Source organism: Tamandua tetradactyla, chromosome 15 (genome assembly GCF_023851605.1).
Source record: "Tamandua tetradactyla isolate mTamTet1 chromosome 15, mTamTet1.pri, whole genome shotgun sequence".
Classification (NCBI taxonomy): domain Eukaryota; kingdom Metazoa; phylum Chordata; class Mammalia; order Pilosa; family Myrmecophagidae; genus Tamandua; species Tamandua tetradactyla.
Genome location: NC_135341.1, coordinates 75980423 through 76000816, shown reverse-complemented (window position 1 = coordinate 76000816; position 20394 = coordinate 75980423). Strand labels below are relative to the sequence as shown.

At 39.3% G+C, this 20394-nt stretch overlaps 1 pseudogene; it reads left to right on the top strand.

Annotated features, from left to right (window-relative positions):
- Positions 1–628: 628 nt before the first annotated feature.
- Positions 629–1992, top strand: LOC143658063 (dnaJ homolog subfamily A member 1 pseudogene; annotated as a pseudogene).
- Positions 1993–20394: the final 18402 nt, after the last annotated feature.

Genomic DNA, 20394 nt, shown 5'->3' with positions numbered 1-20394 from the left:
CTAAAAATGTGCTGACCACAAGAATGAGGCAGTCACTTCCTTATTTTCAGTTTTTCTCTGGACTCTTGCCAGTTCTTTATCTCCTTGGACTATAAAAGCCCAAGCCCCTTTTCTACTCCAAACTGGTCTCGGAAAAATTTTCACCCAGTTCTTTACATATATACTTAGAATAAATTCACCTTCTCACCAAGACAAAGAGATTTGTTTCTCTGTTTGATGCAGGATCAGGCAGGCCTAACTATTAAAGACCATGTTTTCTGATAGTAACAACTAATCAAATCAAAGTGCCCTGGGGGTATCATGAAGAGGACCAAAAATTTCTCTGATGATTGTCCATGCTTTCCTGGCCTGCCCTGTTAATGCAGCCCTTCGGCTCACTGTCCATTGCAGCCCTGAGGAAGTGCTGCAGCTTTACATCTCCTCCAACACCACTGTCCACATTGAAACAATGGCTACTGCTGCCTTTGTCCAACGCAAATTGAAGCATCTCTGGCCAGGACCCAGAGATCCAAATTTGCTAATAAAAAGCCATTATCAGGGGAGGAGTGGTGAGTGCCTGAGCTGTGCACAGCGACGCGCTCCTTCCCGCTCCCCTCACCAGCCTCGGCCTGCTCACCAGCTGTAGAAAATGGTGAAAGAAACCACTTACTATGATGTTTTGGGGGTCAAACCCAATACCACCCAGGAAGAGTTGAAAAAGGCTTACAGGAAACTTGCCTTGAAATACCACCCTGATAAGAATCCAAATGAAGGCGAGAAGTTTAAACAGATTTCGCAAGCTTATGAAGTGCTCTCTGATGCCAAGAAAAGAGAATTATATGACAAAGGAGGAGAACAGGCCATTAAAGAGGGTGGAGCAGGAGGGGGTTTTGGCTCCCCTATGGACATCTTTGATATGTTTTTTGGAGATGGGGGAAGGATGCAGAGAGAAAGGAGAGGTAAAAATGTTGTACATCAACTCTCAGTAACCTTAGAAGATTTATATAATGGTGCAACAAGAAAACTAGCTCTGCAAAAGAATGTGATTTGCGACAAATGTGAAGGCCGAGGTGGTAAAAAAGGAGCAATAGAGTGTTGTCCTAATTGCCGAGGTACTGGAATGCAAATAAGAATTCATCAGATAGGACCTGGAATGGTTCAACAAATTCAGTCTGTCTGCATGGAGTGCCAGGGCCATGGGGAACGGATCAGTCCTAAAGACGGATGTAAAAGTTGCAATGGAAGGAAGATAGTTCGAGAGAAGAAGATTCTAGAAGTTCATATTGACAAAGACATGAAAGATGGCCAAAAGATAACATTCCATGGTGAAGGAGACCAAGAGCCAGGACTGGAGCCAGGAGATATTATCATTGTTCTAGATCAGAAGGATCATGGTGTTTTTACTCGACAAGGAGAAGACCTTTTCATGTGTATGGACATACAGCTTGTTGAAGCATTGTGTGGCTTCCAAAAGCCAATATCCACACTTGACAACCGAACCATAGTCATCACTTCTCATCCAGGTCATATTGTCAAGCATGGAGATATCAAGTGTGTACTAAATGAAGGCATGCCAATTTATCGTAGGCCGTATGAAAAGGGTCGCCTAATCATTGAATTTAAGGTAAATTTTCCTGAGAATGGCTTTCTCTCTCCTGATAAACTGTCTTTGCTGGAAAAACTCCTACCAGAGCGGAAAGAAGTAGAAGAAACTGATGAAATGGATCAGGTAGAACTGGTGGACTTTGATCCCAATCAGGAAAGACGATGCCATTACAATGGAGAAGCATATGAGGATGATGAACATCACCCCAGAGGTGGTGTTCAGTGTCAAACCTCTTAGTTGGGGCCAGTGAATAACACTACTGGCATCTTATATATGCAGTAGTGAATAAGTGAAGGACTGTAACCATAATATGCTCACTACTTGCTATTGTTTTTTGTTATAATATTCAGCTATAGTAGTGTTTTAAAAGTTAAAATGAAGAATAAACTCAAATATAAAAGCTCTCACTTTGCCCTGTATGTATGATGACTTCAGTGTGCCAGATGAAGTTTAATACTTGTAAGAACTATTGGTGTGAAAAGTCTCCTTAGCATTTGTTAGGCCATACCTTGTAATCTTTTTTTCGCTGTATACATGGACTAGCTTCGCGTGAAATGCCTAGGTGTAGGTATGTGTATTGACTTCAGTGTGTGACCCTTCATTGTTAAGCTATGAAATTAAAACTGTATTTAACTGGCAAACAAAAAAAAAAAGCAAAAAAAAAAAAAAAAGCCATTATCAGTGACTGGCTGTGCCCACCCCTATTCTTGGGGAAGAGGATTTTTATGTTCCTTTCTGTCAGTAACAGCTGGGCAGGAACTGGACCCCATGGTGGGCTGCTGCAAGAGTGGGGGATCGGTGCTGGTAGCCACCACAGGGAGAGAGCAATTTAAGTTCTTTACTATAATTATCTGTCTCTTCCTCTCAGACTTCCCCGGATGCTGTGTAGTTCTGGACTCTGGAGTTTCAAATGGTTGTTTCAGGTAGTTCCTGCCTTTTTAATATATTTCTTGGTGTGAGGACTGGGTCCTGGAGTGTGCTGCTCTGCCATCTACCCTGCCATCCCAAATCCTAGGTCCTTTACTCTTTTTCTATTTTCAAAAAAAGTGTTTCTCTTGTGCCCGATGCTCCTTTTATTTAGGATATGGACAGATGAGTAAAAACATGGATAAAAAATAAACAAATAATGGGGGGAACAAAGGTTAAAATAAATTGGGTAGACGGAAATACTACTGGCCAATGAGAGGGAGGAGTAAGGGGCATGGTATGTATGAGCTTTTCTTTTCTTTTTTTTTTTTTATTAATTAAAAAAAGAATTAACAAAACAATTAGAAATCATTCCAATCTACATGTACAATCAGTAATTCTTAATAACATCACATAGTTGCATATTCATCATTTCTTAGTACATTTGCATCGATTTAGAAAAAGAAATAAAAAGACAACTGAATAAGAATTAAAACAATAATAGAAAGAAAAAAAAAACCTATACCTCACATGCAGCTTCATTCAGTGTTTTAACATAATTGCATTACAATTGGGTAGTATTGTGCTGTCCATTTCTGAGTTTTTATATCCAGTCCTGTTGTACAGTCTGTATCCCTTCAGCTCCAATTACCCATTCTCTCTTTTTTTTTTTAATTAATGGAAAAAAAGAAATTAACCCAACATTTAGAGATCATACCATTCTACATATGCAATCAGTAATTCTTAACATCATCACATAGATGCATGATCATCATTTCTTAGTACATTTGCATTGGTTTAGAAGAACTAGCAACATAACCGAAAAAGATATAGAATGTTAATATAGAGAAAAAAATAAAAGTAATAATAGTAAAATCAAAACAAAACAAAACAAAACAAAACAAAAACCTATAGCTCAGATGCAGCTTCATTCAGTGTTTTAACAAGATTACTTTACAATTAGGTATTATTGTGCTGTCCATTTTTGAGTTTTTGTATCTAGTCCTGTTGCACAGTCTGTATCCCTTCAACTCCAATTGGCCATTATCTTACCCTGTTTCTACCTCCTGCTGGACTCTGATATCAAGGACATATTCCAAATTTATTCTCGAATGTCTGTTCACATCAGTGGGACCATACAGTATTTGTCCTTTAGTTTCTGGCTAGACTCACTCAGCATAATGTTCTCTAGGTCCATCCATGTTATTACATGCTTCATAAGTTTATCCTGTCTTAAAGCTGCATAGTATTCCATCGTATGTATATACCACAGTTTGTTTAGCCACTCTTCTGTTGATGGAGATTTCGGCTGTTTCCATCTCTTTGCAATTGTAAATAAGGCTGCTATAAACATTGGTGTGCAAATGTCCGTTTGTGTCTTTGCCCTTAAATCCTTTGAGTAGATACCTAGCAATGGTATTGCTGGGTCGTATGGCAATTCTATATTCAGCTTTTTGAGGAACCGCCAAACTGCCTTCCACAATGGTTGCACCATTTGACATTCCCACCAACAGTGGATAAGTCTGCCTCTTTCTCCGCATCCTCTCCAGCACTTGTCATTTTATGTTTTGTTGATAATGGCCATTCTGGTGGGTGTGAGATGATATCTCATTGTGGTTTTGATTTGCATTTCTCTAATGGCCAGGGACATTGAGCATCTCTTCATGTGCCTTTTGGCCATTTGTATTTCCTCTTCTGATAGGTGTCTGTTCAAGTCTTTTTCCCATTTTGTAATTGGGTTGGCTGTCTTTTTGTTGTTGAGATGAACAATCTCTTTATAAATTCTGGATACTAGACCTTTATCTGATATATCATTTCCAAATATTGTCTCCCATTGTGTAGGCTGTCTTTCTACTTTCTTGATGAAGTTCTTTGATGCACAAAGGTTTGTTTAATTTTGAGGAGCTCCCATTTATTTATTTCCTTCTTCAGTGTTCTTGCTTTAGGTTTAAGGTCCATAAAACCGCCTCCAGTTGTAAGATTCATAAGATATCTCCCAACATTTTCCTCTAACTGTTTTATGGTCTTAGACCTGATGTTTAGATCTTTGATCCATTTTGAGTTAACTTTTGTATAGGGTGTGAGACATGGGTCTTCTTTCATTCTTTTGCATATGGATATCCAGTTCTCTAGGCACCATTTATTGAAGAGACTGCTCTGTCCCAGGTGAGTTGGCTTGACTGCCTTATCAAAGATCAAATGTCCATAGATGAGAGGGTCTATATCTGAGCACTCTATTCGATTCCATTGGTCGATATATCTATCTTTATGCCAATACCATGGTGTTTTGACCACTGTGGCTTCATAATATGCCTTAAAGTCCGGCAGCGTGAACCTCCAGCTTCGTTTTTTTTCCTCAAGATGTTTTTAGCAATTCGGGGCACCGTGCCCTTCCAGATAACTTTGCTTATTGGTTTTTCTATTTCTGAAAAATAAGTTGTTGGGATTTTGATTGGTATTGCATTGAATCTGTAAATCAATTTAGGTAGGATTGACATCTTAACTATATTTAGTCTTCCAATCCATGAACACGGTATGCCCTTCCATCTATTTAGGTCTTCTGTGATTTCTTTTAGCAGTTTTTTGTAGTTTTCTTTATATAGGTTTTTTGTCTCTTTAGTTAAATTTATTCCTAGGTATTTTATTCTTTTAGTTGCAATTGTAAATGGGATTCGTTTCTTGATTTCCCCCTCAGCTTGTTCATTGCTAGTGTATAGAAATGCTACAGATTTTTGAATGTTGATCTTGTAACCTGCTACTTTGCTGTACTCATTTATTAGCTCTAGTAGTTTTGTTGTGGATTTTTCCGGGTTTTCAACGTATAGTATCATATCATCTGCAAACAGTGATAGTTTTACTTCTTCCTTTCCAATTTTGATGCCTTGTATTTCTTTTTCTTGTCTAATTGCTCTGCCTAGAACCTCTAACACAATGTTGAATAATAGTGGTGATAGTGGACATCCTTGTCTTGTTCCTGATCTTAGGGGGAAAGTTTTCAATTTTTCCCCATTGAGGATGATATTCGCTATGGGTTTTTCATATATTCCCTCTATCATTTTAAGGAAGTTCCCTTGTATTCCTATCTTTTGAAGTGTTTTCAACAGGAAAGGATGTTGAATCTTGTCGAATGCCTTCTTTGCATCAATTGAGATGATCATGTGATTTTTCTGCTTTGATTTGTTGATATGGTGTATTACATTAATTGATTTTCTTATGTTGAACCATCCTTGCATACCTGGGATGAATCCTACTTGGTCATGATGTATAATTCTTTTAATGTGTTGTTGGATTCGATTTGCTAGAATTTTATTGAGGATTTTTGCATCTATATTCATTAGAGAGATTGGTCTGTAGTTTTCTTTTTTTGTAATATCTTTGCCTGGTTTTGGTATGAGGGTGATGTTGGCTTCATAGAATGAATTAGGCAGTTTTCCCTCCACTTCGATTTTTTTGAAGAGTTTGAGGAGAATTGGTACTAATTCTTTCTAGAACGTTTGGTAGAATTCACATGTGAAGCCATCTGGTCCTGGACTTTTCTTTTTAGGAAGCTTTTGAATGACTAATTCAATTTCTTTACTTGTGATTGGTTTGTTGAGGTCATCTATGTCTTCTTGAGTCAAAGTTGGTTGTTCATGTCTTTCCAGGAACCCGTCCATTTCATCTAAATTGTTGTATTTATTAGTGTAAAGTTGTTCATAGTATCCTGTTATTACCTCCTTTATTTCTGTGAGGTCAGTAGTTATGTCTCCTCTTCCATTTCTGATCTTATTTATTTGCATCCTCTCTCTTCTTCTTTTTGTCAGTCTTGCTAAGGGCCCATCAATCTTATTGATTTTCTCATAGAACCAACTTCTGGTCTTATTGATTTTCTCTACTGTTTTCATATTTTCAATTTCATTTATTTCTGCTCTGATCTTTGTTATTTCTTTCCTTTTGCTTGCTTTGGGATTAGTTTGCTGTTCTTTCTCCAGTTCTTCCAAGTGAACAGTTAATTCCTGTATTTTTGCCTTTTCTTCTTTTCTGATATAGGCATTTAGGGCAATAAATTTCCCTCTTAGCACTGCCTTTGCTGCGTCCCATAAGTTTTGATATGTTGTGTTTTCATTTTCATTTGCCTCGAGGTATTTACTAATTTCTCTTGCAATTTCTTCTTTGACCCACTCGTTGTTTAAGAGTGTGTTGTTGAGCCTCCAGGTATTTGTGAATTTTCTGGCATTCCACCTATTATTGATTTCCAACTTCATTCCTTTATGATCCGAGAAAGTGTTGTGTATGATTTCAATCTTTTTAAATTTGTTAAGACTTGCTTTGTGACCCAGCATATGGTCTATCTTTGAGAATGATCCATGAGCACTTGAGAAAAAGGTGTACCCTGCTGTTGTGGGATTTAATGTCCTATAAATGTCTAAGTCTAGCTCCTTTATAGTAATATTCAGATTCTCTATTTCTTTATTGATCCTCTGTCTGGATGTTCTGTCCATTGATGAGAGTGGGGAATTGAAGTCTCCAACTATTATGGTATTTGTGTCTATTTCCCTTTTCAGTGTTTGCAGTGTATTCTTCACGTATTTTGGGGCATTCTGGTTCGGTGCGTAAATATTTATGATTGCTATGTCTTCTTGTTTAATTGTTCCTTTTATTAGTATATAGTGTCCTTCTTTGTCTCTTTTAACTGTTTTACATTTGAAGTCTAACTTGTTGGATATTAGTATAGCCACTCCTGCTATTTTCTGGTTGTTATTTGCATGAAATATCTTTTCCCAACCTTTCACTTTCAACCTATGTTTATCTTTGGGTCTAAGATGTGTTTCCTGTAGACAGCATATAGAAGGATCCTGTTTTTTAATCCATTCTGCCATTCTATGTCTTTTGATTTGGGAATTCAGTCCATTAACATTTAGTGTTATTACTGTTTGGATAATATTTTCCTCTGCCATTTTGCCTTTTGTATTATATATATCATATCTGACTTTCCTTCTTTCTACACTCTTCTCCATACCTCTCTCTTCTGTCTTTTCGGTTCTGACTCTAGTGCTCCCTTTAGTATTTCTTGCAGAGCTGGTCTCTTGGTCACAAATTCTCTCAGTGACTTTTTGTCTGAAAATGTTTTAATTTCTCCCTCACTTTTGAAGGACAATTTTGCTGGATATAGGAGTCTTGGTTGGCAGTTTTTCTCTTTTAGTAATTTAAGTATATCATCTCACTGTCTTCTAGCCTCCATGGTTTCCGCTGAGAAATCTGCACATAGTCTTATTGGGTTTCCTTTGTATGTGATGGATTGTTTTTCTCTTGCTGCTCTTTGACCTCTGACATTCTAACTAATAAGTGTCTTGGAGAACGCCTATTTGGGTCTAATCTCTTTGGGGTGTGCTGCACTTCTTGGATGTAATTTTAGGTCTTTCATAAGAGTTGGGAAATTTTCAGTGAAAATTTCTTCCATTAGTTTTTCTCCTCCTTTTCCCTTCTCTTCTCCTGGGACACCCACAACACGTATATTTGTGCGCTTCATATTGTCCTTGAGTTCCCTGATACCCTGTTCAAATTTTTCCATTCTTTTCCCGATAGTTTCTGTTTGTTTTTGGAATTCAGATGTTCCATCCTCCAAATCACTAATTCTATCTTCTGTCTCTTTGAATCTATCATTGTAGGTATCCATTGTTTTTTCTATCTTTTCTACTTTGTCCTTCACTTCCATAAGTTCTGTGATTTGTTTTTTCAGTTTTTCTATTTCTTCTTTATGTTCAGCCCATGTCTTCTTCATGTCCTCCCTCAATTTATCGATTTCGTTTTTGAAGAGGTTTTCCATTTCTGTTCGTATATTCAGCATTAGTTGTCTCAGCTCCTGTATCTCATTTGAACTATTGGTTTGTTCCTTTGACTGGGCCATATTTTCAATTATTTGAGCATGATCCGTTATCTTCTGTTGGCGTCTGCGCAGTTAGACAGATTTCCCTGGGTATTGGATCCAAAAGTTTGGAAGATTTTTCTGTGAAATCTCTGGGTTCTGTTTTTCTTATCCTGCCCAGTAGGTGGCGCTCGTGGCACACGTTTGTCTGCGGGTCCCACCAGTAAAAGGTGCTGTGGGACCTTTAACTTTGGAAAACTCTCGCCGTCTGGGAGGTTCGCTAGCCGAAGCGGCTTGAGCCGGCCCGGGGTCCGAACGCAGGGAGGGTTGCTGGCCGCCGCAGCCCGGGAAAGAGCCCGTCCGAATTTCCTAGTCAGCCCGGGGCGACAAGTGTGGAGGTAGGGCGCCAGTGATAGCGGCCCGCCCGAGAGAGTGCACGTTCCCGGGGAGTCACGGGTTTGGAAGGGGCCTCCCCCACCCGTCACCGTTCTCCGCGGCCTGGGGATTTCCGATCCAATTCTCTCAGTTGGTCCGGGGGGCTGCGCGTGGTGTGGGCGCCAGCCGCCGCAGTTTCAGGGGACCGCCTCTCCAATTCTCCCAGCCGGCCCGGGAAGGGGGAAGGGAGTGACTCCGGCCGCTTGCCGCCCCGCCCGGTGAGGCCCGCGCGCCTCGGCGATCTCACCCGAGCTGCTTCTCTCAGCCAGCCAGCCGTTCCAGGATGGGGTACGCTGTCTTTTTTATCTCTGTTGTGGCTTTGGGCGCTTTCTGTATCATTTCTACTCCCCTAGTAGCTGTCCTGGGGAAGAAACTAAGATCCGCGCATCTTACTAAGCCGCCATCTTCTCCGGCGAGCTTTTCTTTTTTATTTCTTTTTCTGGAGTAATGCAAATGTGCAAAAAAAATGATCACAGTAATGAATACACAGCTATGTGATGATATTGTAAGCCATTAATTGTACACCATGTATGGATTGTTTGTATGTTTCTATGTTAAGTTTTATCATTAAAATAGTCTTTTTTTTTTTTAAAAGCGTTTCTATGTATGGATTTCCTGAATGGGGTCACCTTAACTTTGTAAAGTTTTCTCCTCCTGTCTGTGATGGAAGTCCTGAATTACTTCAACATCTGCTCTACTTCTGCATCAGGATACAACAGCTATGGCAGCAATCCTCAAAAAAGAGCACCTGCTATCCTTAGAGAGCACTCTGCCAGATTTTATCTCCGAGGCAGCCACTCTATATGAGGAAAAAGAGTGAGATGACCAGCTGATGGGAAATGTGTTCTTTAATTAGTTGCCCTGACAAATGCTTCCTAGTTCCCTAATGTGATGAGCCAAGCTCCAAGCTTCTTTGCAGCTCCCTCACAAAGAACCCTAGTCCCTCTGGTGGCCTGATTACAATTTCTCTGTTTTGTTTCTTTGTCAATTTGATCATGCTGGCTTAGCTTACAAGACTTTCTCAAAATATCTGACTTCCTGAAATCACTCTAGCACAGTTGTGATTTCATTTTTATTCACTGTTATTTCAGTAAAGCTTTAAGAGGAAGAAAAGGAAGGTGCAATAGGTTCTTTTCTTAACTACAAGGAAACCCTGAGTTTGTTTTTCAAGCAAAGGGGTCAGTGAAGGAAAAAAAAATCAGACATAACACTTGTAAACAATGCAACATAATCTCACATTTATTAAGTACATACTCTTAGCCTGAGGTAGAGTCCGTAATTTTTATCTGATATTTCAAGGGGAATCCTACCTCGACAACAGATTAGGTACTATTGTGCCATTATGTGACATGGGGAGTGGAACTCTGAATTTGTTAAAGTCCCTACCTTTATGGAGCTCACAGTTAAATCATTTTTTTAACTGAGTTTTCCATTTTTCCCTCATTTATGTTATTTTTGCTTCAGTGTCTCAAGGATTTGGCCCTTTCCTTCTATGGTCACCAACACATTTTGTCCCTCGGCACCACATTGCTGGTTTCAAACCACTTGGTCTCCCTCCTTCCAGTTCATTTTACACAGTATTCTCAAGACACATTTCTGGCCTTTGCTGAAGAATATATACTGGACTGATTCAAATTAGTCCCTCTTAAATACCTACTGACTGACTCAACCAGTAATATTGTTGGTGTTAACCACACCAGCTTTGATCAGGATAAAGCCAGAGTTTTCAGTGTGAAGCCACACCTTAGATTCATTGGTTGGAGAGTCTACCACAAGTATAATTAAAACAGCAATTCTCAAATTTCAGTGTGCATAAAAACTTCCTAGGATGCTTGTTTAAAATTCAGACTCCCAAGTCTCATCTCCAGAAATTCTTGATTTAATAAGTCTGGTGAGGGGTCCAGATACCTGCCTGTTTAAAAGGTATCCCGTGTAATTTTGCTGCAGGCAGTTTCTGAGCTAGCTTTGAGAAATGCTGTTCTAAATTGTGCAAGAACTCTTAGATGAGAAGAACATGCAGAGTTGTCCACTTCATTCAGATTTCACTCTGTGAAATCAGTCAGAGGTCTAAACTGCCTCAATTATGTTGACATTGATGATGTATTTGAAAAAAAAGAATCAATCAGAAAAGAAGCTGGAAATGAGCTCAGATTTTAAAATGTGGTTTGTGGTAGTTAGAAGGTACCTAGTTCTGTAGCTGTGGACATGAGCCAATGGTACATCAACCTCATCTGTTGCTCATTACATTTGCAGTCGGCTAAGAGGCATGCCTGCTGTAATGAATGATGTTTGATTTAATTGGCTAGTGCTTAAATGAGAGCACTCAACGTAGCACAGACCAAGCAGCTCAGCATACCTCATCTCAGCACTCACAGCTCAGCCCAGGCCTTTGGAGATGCTGAAAGGAATCACCCTGGGGAAAATTATTGGAACCCAGAAGCCTGGAGAGAAGGCCAGCAGAGACCATCCTGTGCCTTCCCACCAAGAGAGAACCTCAGTGGAAAGTTAGCTGCCTTTCCTCTGAAGAACTAACAAAATAAATCCCCTTTTATTAAAAGCCAATCCATCTCTGGTGTGTTGCATTCTGGCAGCTAGCAAACTAGAACATGTTTTTAATAAGTTTCACCTGATGTAAAGAAGAAATTAAAAACATTAAGTGTTGTTAAAGTGGTGGCTTGGGAAACAATGATTCATGACTCTGCCAGAAAATAAACCTTCATCTACCAGCTGAGATCCCCAAACTCACTTTATTATTAAATTAATACATGCACACTTACTGTGATCATATTTTCCAAGCCCAAACATAGGAAAAATAAACTTACAATGAATAATATATCTGAAATAACTGCCCTGAAAAATCTGAGACAAATAGTAACTTTTTGTATATCACAGAAAATTTTAAGCCAAGCTTTAATATGTAAGCCTTTATCGTTACATCTTCCCAAACTATTTGTTACTGACACTTCTCCCTGTCTATCTAACATCCCTCTGGTGAATGATGTAAAAAGCAAATCATGCTTGAACCACCACCACCACAGAAAATGAATGGGTAAAAATAAAATTTGTATATCTCTTCTTCAATCAATAAAAAATTTATTTTTGTATCTTTTTTTCCTTTTATTGCCAGTAACTTCTCACCTTTATGTCTTATCTACTTATAATTAAATTAAGGATTTTATAGGAGAGGCCAATCCTAAAGAATACCCTAGGGCATTATATAAGATTCTCCAAAGGTTACATGCACTAGGGAAACTTTCCAGAAATCTACAACCTCAGATATGTCCCTGGATCAAATGGGCCCTGAAGTGCAGAGGACCCAGCCTCTCCAGAACATCAACTAGTTTCATCTACCTAGCCCATATTATCAACAGCTCCTTCCAACATGAAAAAGTTAGAATGGACATAGAGCCCAAATACCCCTAAAGAGTGGAAGAAAGATCAAAGATGATGTTGGAGTTATACAAAGAAGGTAGGGCTTAACAAACGAGTATGATTGCTGAATCATTATATTGATATTTCTCTTAGTCTCTAGTACCGTAGAGCAGCTAGTAGTAAAAACCTAAAATTGTGGAATTGTAACCTATACCAAACTCTGAAATCTGTTCTACAACTAAATGTTGTGATGTGCTCTTAAATTTATTGCTTTTTAGCATATCTGTCATTTTTCACAAAAAAGAAACAAATACTTCTTCTAGCCTCCAGTGTTTTGGAGCAGCTAAAGGAAAAATCTGAAATAGTGGAATGGTAACACATAGCAAAATCTGAAATCTGTGCTATATCTATATTGAAGTACACTTTGAAAATCATTGCTTCTTTTTCTTTTCTTTTTATATATGTTATATTTAACAATAAAAAAAGTTTTTAAAAAAAGATTTTATAGGAGAGGCCAAGTCTTGTAAATAAAATTTTTGCCAAGTGCTTATGTATAAGAAATAACTATTCTTAGTAACATTTCTAATGAGGAACTTTACTCAAAGCTACATACTATTAGCCCTATGCTTGGGTCATTAAGTATTGCATATGGGGAACAAAAGAGGGATGGGAAAAGAAAATATGGAACTATTAAAGCTTTACCACAAGGAAATCCCTGATACTCTCTTAAATATTTGCAACTCCCAAGTCAATAGGCCAAGCCCTTGATTTTGAGGCTTGCTCCTGTGAAACTTATTTATATTGTGGAGAAGCTAAGCCTACCTATAGTTATGCCTAAGAGTTACTCCAGGGGATCTTTTTTGTTGCCCAGATGTGGTCTCCTTGTTTGTGCTGGTTTGAAACTGTTGTGTCCCCCAGAAAAGCCATGTTCTTTAATCCCCATTTAATAATGTTGGATGGGATCTTTTTGATTAGATGGAGATGTGACTCTACCCATTCAAGGTGGGTCTTGATTATTTACTAGAGTCCTTTAAAGGAGGAAACATTTTGGTGAAACCTCAAATGCAGATGTTGGAGAACAGTTGCTTCAGAGCCGACAGAGGCACAAACGTTTGGAGATGCTTGGAGCACTGACAGAGAAAGCAGATGGCTAGACATGGTTAGAGCCCAGCAGACATTGCCATGTGCCTTCCCGTGAGATGATAAGCAAGCCAGAATCTGGAGAGAGCCAAGGGAAGCCTAAGGATGAGGGCAGCCCCACAAAGCCAAGTGAGGAACCCCCACAGGAAGAGAGGCTGCAACAGAGCACAAGAGCAAGGGACCAGCAGAAGCCAGCCACATGCCTTCCCAGCTGACAGAGGTATTCCAGACAGCATCAGATTTTCTTGAGTAATGGTAACTTTTTGCTGGTGCCTTAATTTGGACATTGTCATAACCTAAGAACTGTAAACCTGTAACTTAATAATTTCCCCTTAGAAAAGTCATTCTGTTTATGGTATGTTGCATTCCAGCAGCTTTAGCAAACCAAAACAGATTTTGGTACTGAAGAAGTGGGGTGCTGCTGTGGTTTGCAAATACCAAACATGTTTGAAAGGCTTTTTAAATGGATAAAGGAAAGGTTCTGAAAGTGTTGTGAGGAGAAGTGAGGACTGGAGAGGGAGTGATGCAGAAAGATTGTGTGAAAAGTCCACAAATGGGTATGATCCCAGTATAGTGCACAGAAAACCAACAAGAGTGTTGTGGGACCTGTATAAATGGAACCACTGCCATTCTGGGGATGAAAAGGGACAGAAAAGGGACAGATTGAAGGAAAAATGACTTCAGGGGCAGATAAAGTCTGGAGCTAGGAAATCTTAGGCCAGAGAGTGGAACCACCCAGACCCATGGAGAAGGTGAGTTTTCCCTGGAAGCATAGGTTGGCCTTCTGCTTCTTTGCTCAGGAAAAGTTTCAGTGCCTCAGGCCTTGGAGAAGATGGAACACATAAACCTAGGATTGGGGGGAGCCTGGTGATCACTCCATTGTTCTGAGGTGTTTGAGTGTGTGCCTCAGAGATGGCAGAGAGCCCAGGTGCTGCCCCAATGTCTGGAGAGGGTGGAGCTGAGGAAAAGGTGGTCCTCCCCATGAGCCCCAATCTTGCAACCCTCACCCCAGTGTTTGGAGAGAGCAAGGCCATTGTGTAGGCAATGGAAAGGGTGGGACTGCTGCTTTCTAAAGCCCCAAGGATGAATCACTCTCAGACTTTGAAATTTAATGAAATTTGCCCTGCAGGTTTTAGGAACAGTTTGGGGACATTTGACCCCTGTTTTCCTGCCAACATCATCCCATGGAAATGGGAATATGTATACTGTAACTGTTCTTCCTTTGTATATGGGCAGCAGATAACTTGTTCTGAGCTTTACAGATCCAGAGCCAGAGGAGAATTTTGCTTTAGAGAATTTTGCCTGGTCTGTCGACCAGGCCTGTAACTAACCTTGAGGACATTTTGTACTGTTTCTGACTTGGTATTGTATTTGTATGTTACTGAAATGGTTTAAGGCTTTGTGATATTGAAATTACTTTGTATATGGAATGAACACGTGTTTTGGGGTTCAGAGGGAGGAATGTGCTGGATTGAACCTGTTGTGTACCCCAGAAAAGCCATGTTCTTTAATCTTCATTCAATATTGTTGGATGGGATCTTTTTTTATTAAATTGTTTCCATGAAGATGAGACCCACCCAGCTGTGGATGGGACCTTTTGATTAGGTGGTTTCCATGGAAATGTATCTTAACCCATTCAAGATGGGTCTTAATCCACCTACTAGAGTCCTTTAAAAGGGAATCATTTTGGAAAGAGCAGACAGAGCTGACAGAGAGAGATGTGTAGAGATGCAGAAGGAAAATGACCCTAGGGAAGACATTTTGAATTGAGAAGCCAGGAGACACCATGTGCCTTTCCAGCTGGCAAAGAAACTTCAAATACCATTGGCCCTTCCTTGGAGCAAGGTATCTTTTTATGGATGGCTTGGTTTGGACATTTTAACAGCCTTAGAACTGTATACTTGCAACTTAATAAATTTCCTTTTTTATAGCCATTCCATTTCTGGTTATTGCATTCTGGCAGCCTTAACAAACTAAAACAGTCTCTCTCTAAGTCCAACTCTGCAAGTAAAATCATTACCCTCCCCCCTATATGCGACATGACATCCAGGGGTGAAAGTCTCCCTGGCAACATGGGATATGACTCCTAGGGATAAGCTCTGGCACCATAGGATCAATAATGCCTGCCTGACCAAATGGGGGGAAAGAACTGTAACAAAAGAAGGTATCAGTGGCTGAGAAAGTTCAGAGTTGAGAGGCTATTCTGGAGGCTACTCTTATCAAGCTTCAGCTAGATATTGCTATTTACCATGGTTTGCCAAACTCCAACCAAAACCATTCCTGCCAACCCTAAAGAACACCTAAGGCTCTATCTGAGATTCTACAAAAGTTCCATGCACTATGATTACTTGCTAGAAACCTATCTACAACCTCCAGATGAGTTCCTAGGCTAGATAAGTCCTGAAACCCAGAGGAGCCAGCCTGTCCAGAACATCAACTAGTTCCATTCCCCATTCCCTATTATTGACAGCCCCTTCCAACATGAAAAAGTTAGAATGGGCATAGTCTAAATATCCTTAAAGAGTGGGAGAAAGATCAAAGGAGAAAGAGGAGTTATAAAAGAGAAGGTAGGACTTAAACGAGTATGCCTGCTGAATCATTATATCGCTATTCTTTTAGTCTCCAGTGTCTTGGAGTAGCTAAAAGGAAAAACCTAAAATTGTGGAATTGTAACCCATATGAAGCCCTGAAATCTGTTCTATAACCACTTGTTACAATGTACTTTGAAATGTATTGTTTTTTTGTATATATGTTGTATTTCTCAAAAAAATAAAAGAGAGAGAGAGAAGGAATAACACAGTGGAGCCAAGTTGTGTAATTTCAAATCCCAGCTCTGCCACTTACTAGCCATATGACCTGGGCAAATCACCTAACCTCTCTGAGCTTCAGCTTCCTCCTCTATATACTGGGGATAATAAGAATACCTACCCTAGAGGATTGTTATAAGGAATAAATGGCTAATATTTGTAAAGTGTCAGAAAAAGTGCCTAGTGCATGGTAAACATATAAGTGTCAATTAAATAAAATATTGAATGAAAAAGGCAGGACTTTGTCATTTTTAGCCCAAAACATTGTTATTTTGAATTTTATGAAGTTAAAAAGAAACAACCATGAAACATCATTTTTCACGAGTTCTCTGTATACTTTTGAAAGTGTCTTTTTATTTTAACCAATTTTCTTGTATTGTATTTTGAAATGACAACTATTATTACGATGATAGAAATTTCATTTGGTAGTTCAACAGGAAGATTTAAGATCTTATTTTAACTGTTTACTTTGATTGAGGATTTTTTTCTAAAAGAAAGCACAATGTTCTCAAATATTGAATCAAAATGACTAAATTTCATCACAAGATCAACTATAATAAGGTGTTGAAAAAATCATTAAAATGTAAAGACAGATTCCACAGTAGAATCAGCTTAAGTTATTACCAATTTAATGTTAAGGTGGATATTGCAGAAAGGAAAACAAAACAAAACAAAACAAATTTTATAAAGATTTTTTATCATGTTAACAATAAAGTTTTCTCTTTCAAATAAAAGTAATATTTAATATAGGTGGTAGATATTGTTCTGATTTTCTTTAGTCTCTTGCTAAATCTCAACTTCCTTGTTAAAATTATAGAAGTAAATTGCTTTTCCTGTGTCCAGGTTTTGTTGACCTCAGTGAAGCTGACATGGCAATGCCTTCAAAATTTAATGGGCTGGAGACTTCTGGGTCAAGATGGCGCTTTAACAACGTGCGCATTTTAGTTTATCCTCCAAAACAACTACTAAATAACCAGAAACAGTACAGAACATCTCCTGGGGCCACGTCAGTGACCATACACACAGCGTACCCCAGATTGGACCAGCTGGACCAGCTGCAAGCCTCCACAGAACCGTGAGTTCCCCAAGCCGCGGCAGCTGGTGCCCCTCTCCCACAGGCTGTTTCCCAGAGGGGAAAGGAAAGAAATTTTACCAGCAGCAGGGACTGAGCACAATCAAACGCCAATTGTGGAATTAATTAACAAATTCTGACTACTAAAAATAGGCCCCCAGCTCAGGGGATCCTGGTCAAAGCGGAGATTGCTCATTTCTGCCCCGGCGCCAAGGGGGCAGGGCTGATGGAAAAAGGGGTAAAAAAAAAGAAGGAAACAGAGGTTTTTGTGGCTGTGTTTCTACAAAGGCTTGACTGCCTTTGGATATAATGGCAGAACTTCTCAGGCTGCAATGGCCCCAGGCATAGGCAGAAGTAAACTCTTTTGGGGGCTTGTCTGGAGCCTGTGCCTTCCCCAGGGGAGAGGTGAAGCCCAACTCAGGTGGAATCCCTCCCTCAAGGAATTCAGACACCAGGGCTTGGTAATTTGAAGCCATTAAAACCAGCCTACAACCTCTCCTCTGTCTCCACCACCACCCCAGCAGGGAGAGTCTGCCAAAGTTAAAGGTACCGCATCATCTTATGCTAGTGGGACCTGCAGGCAGACAAGCACCACATACTGGGCAGGATAAGAAAAACAGAGTCCAGAGACTTCACAGGAAAGTCTTTCAACCTGCTGGGTCTCACCCTCAGGGAAAACCGACACAGGCGACTCTTTCCACCTGATAGGAGGCCAGTTTGGTCTGGGAAAATCTGGCTGGGGTCTATAATATCTAAGTAGACCCTCCTAAGGGTATGGGGTGGGGGGAAGGCACCATACAAGCAGGGCAAGAAACAACAAAACAAGAACTGAAAAATTCTCCTCTGTTAAACAAAACTTAAGCTAGAGGTCCAGATAAAGCTGAACTGAATGTCAAAGAACAGATAACAACAAATTTATCCAGCAAGAAAACCCTAGGTAAAAGAAGTGAAAGCAATCTCCAGAATAAACAAATTAAGGTAATTAAATGCCTAGACACCAGCAAAAAATAACAAATCACACTAGGAAAATTGAAGATATGGCCCAGTCAAAGGAACAAACCAACACTTCAAATGATATACAGGAGTTGAAACAATTAATTCAGAATATATGAACATACATGGAAACCCTCATCAAAAACCAAATCAATGAATTGAGGGAGGATATGAAGAAGGCAAGGAATGAACAAAAAGAAGAAAAGGAAAGTCTGAAAAAACAAATCACAGAACTCATGGGAATGGAAGACAAGGTAGAAGAGATGAGAAAAACAATGGAAACCTACAATAGTAGATTTCAAGAGACAGAACAAAGGATTAGTGAACTGGAGGATGGAACATCTGAAATCTGACAAGAAAAAGAAAATATAGGGAAAAAATGGAAAAATATGAGCAGGGACTCAGGGAATTGAAAGACAATATGAAGTGCATGAATATATGTGTTGTGGGTATCCCAGAAGGAGAAGAGAAGGGAAAATGAGGAGAAAAACTAATGGAGGAAATTATCACTGAAAATTTCCCAACTCTTATGAAAGACTTAAAATTACAGATCCAAGAAGTGCAGCATACCCCAAAGAGAATAGCTCCAAACAGACATACTCCAAGACATTTCCTAATCAGAATGTCAGAGGTCAAAGAGAAAGAGAGGATCTTGAAAGCAGCAAAAGTAAAGCAATCCATCACATACAAGGGAAGCCCAATAAGACTATGCACAGATCTCTCAGCAGAAACCACGGAGGCAAGAAGACAGTGGGATAATATCTTTAAATTATTAAAAGAGAAAAACTGCCAACCAAGAATTCTATATCCAGCAAAATTGTCCTTCAAAAATGAGGGAGAAATTAAAACATTTTCAGACAAAAAAATCACTGAGAGAATTTGTGACCAAGAGACCAGCTCTGCAAGAAACAGTAAAGGGAACACCAGAGACAGATATGAAGACAGAAGAGAGAGGTGTGGAGAAGAGTGTAGAAAGGAAGACTATGAGTAAAGGTAAAAAGAAGGAAAATTAGATATGACATATAAAATCCAGAAGGCAAAATAGTAGAAGAAAGTACTACCCATGCAGTAATAATACTGAATGTTAATGGATTAAACTCTGCAATAAGAGACATACTCTGGCAGAATGGATTAAAAAATAGGACCCATCTATATGGTGTCTCTACTCAAAGGACATGAGGGCAAGGACACAAATGGACATTTACACACCAATGTTTATAGCAGCATTATTTACAATTACCAAGAGATGGAAGCAGCCAAAATGTCCATCAATAGACGGTTGGCTAAACAAACTGTCATTTACATAAGATGGAATATTATGCAGCTGTAAGACAAAATAAAGTTATGAAGCATGTAACAACATGAATGGACCTTAAGGACTTTATGCTGAGTGTGATTAGCCAGAAACAAAAGGACAAATACTGTATGGTCTCACTGATATGAACTGACATTAGTGAATAAACTTGGAATATTTTGTTGGTAACAGAGACCATCAGGAGATAGAAATAGAGTAAGATATTGGGTAATTGGAGCTGAAGGGATACAGATTGTGCAACAGGACTGAATATAAAAACTCAGAAATGGACAGCACAATATTACCTAACTGTAATACAATTATGTTAAAACACTGAATGAAGCTGAATGTGAGAATGATAGAGGGAGGAGGGCTGGGGGCACAAATGAAATCAGAAAGAAAGATAGACAACAAAGATTGAGATGGTATAATCTAGGATTGTCCAGAGTGCATAATGACAGTGACTAAATGTACAAATTTTAAAAATGTTTTTGCATGAGGAGAAGAAATGTCTTACTGCAGTGTGCTGAAAATAGATGGTAATTAATATTTTAAAATTTCAACTTATGTGTGAGACTAAAGCAAAAAATGTTTATTTGGTACAAGATTTATATTTTGACCAGTGCATTTCCTAATATAACTTATGTAGATTGCTTGGTTGAATAACATAAGTACATGGAACCTTGGGTAAGACATGAGATTTTGTTGGTGTGTCCAGCTACATGCCCCAATGAATCCCAGCGTGATTTGATCAGTGAGTGGAAAAGTATATGCAAAGTCCCCTTTGGGGAATGGTGAGAACGAGGGAAAACTCAGCTTCCCCAAGTTGAATTCTTGATATTCTCACAAGCAGTGTGGGCAACCAAAGCTATAGGCTTAGCCCCCAGTCTTGGGGTTTGTTCATATGAAACTTAACCCCACAGGGGATAGGTCAAGCCTACTTAA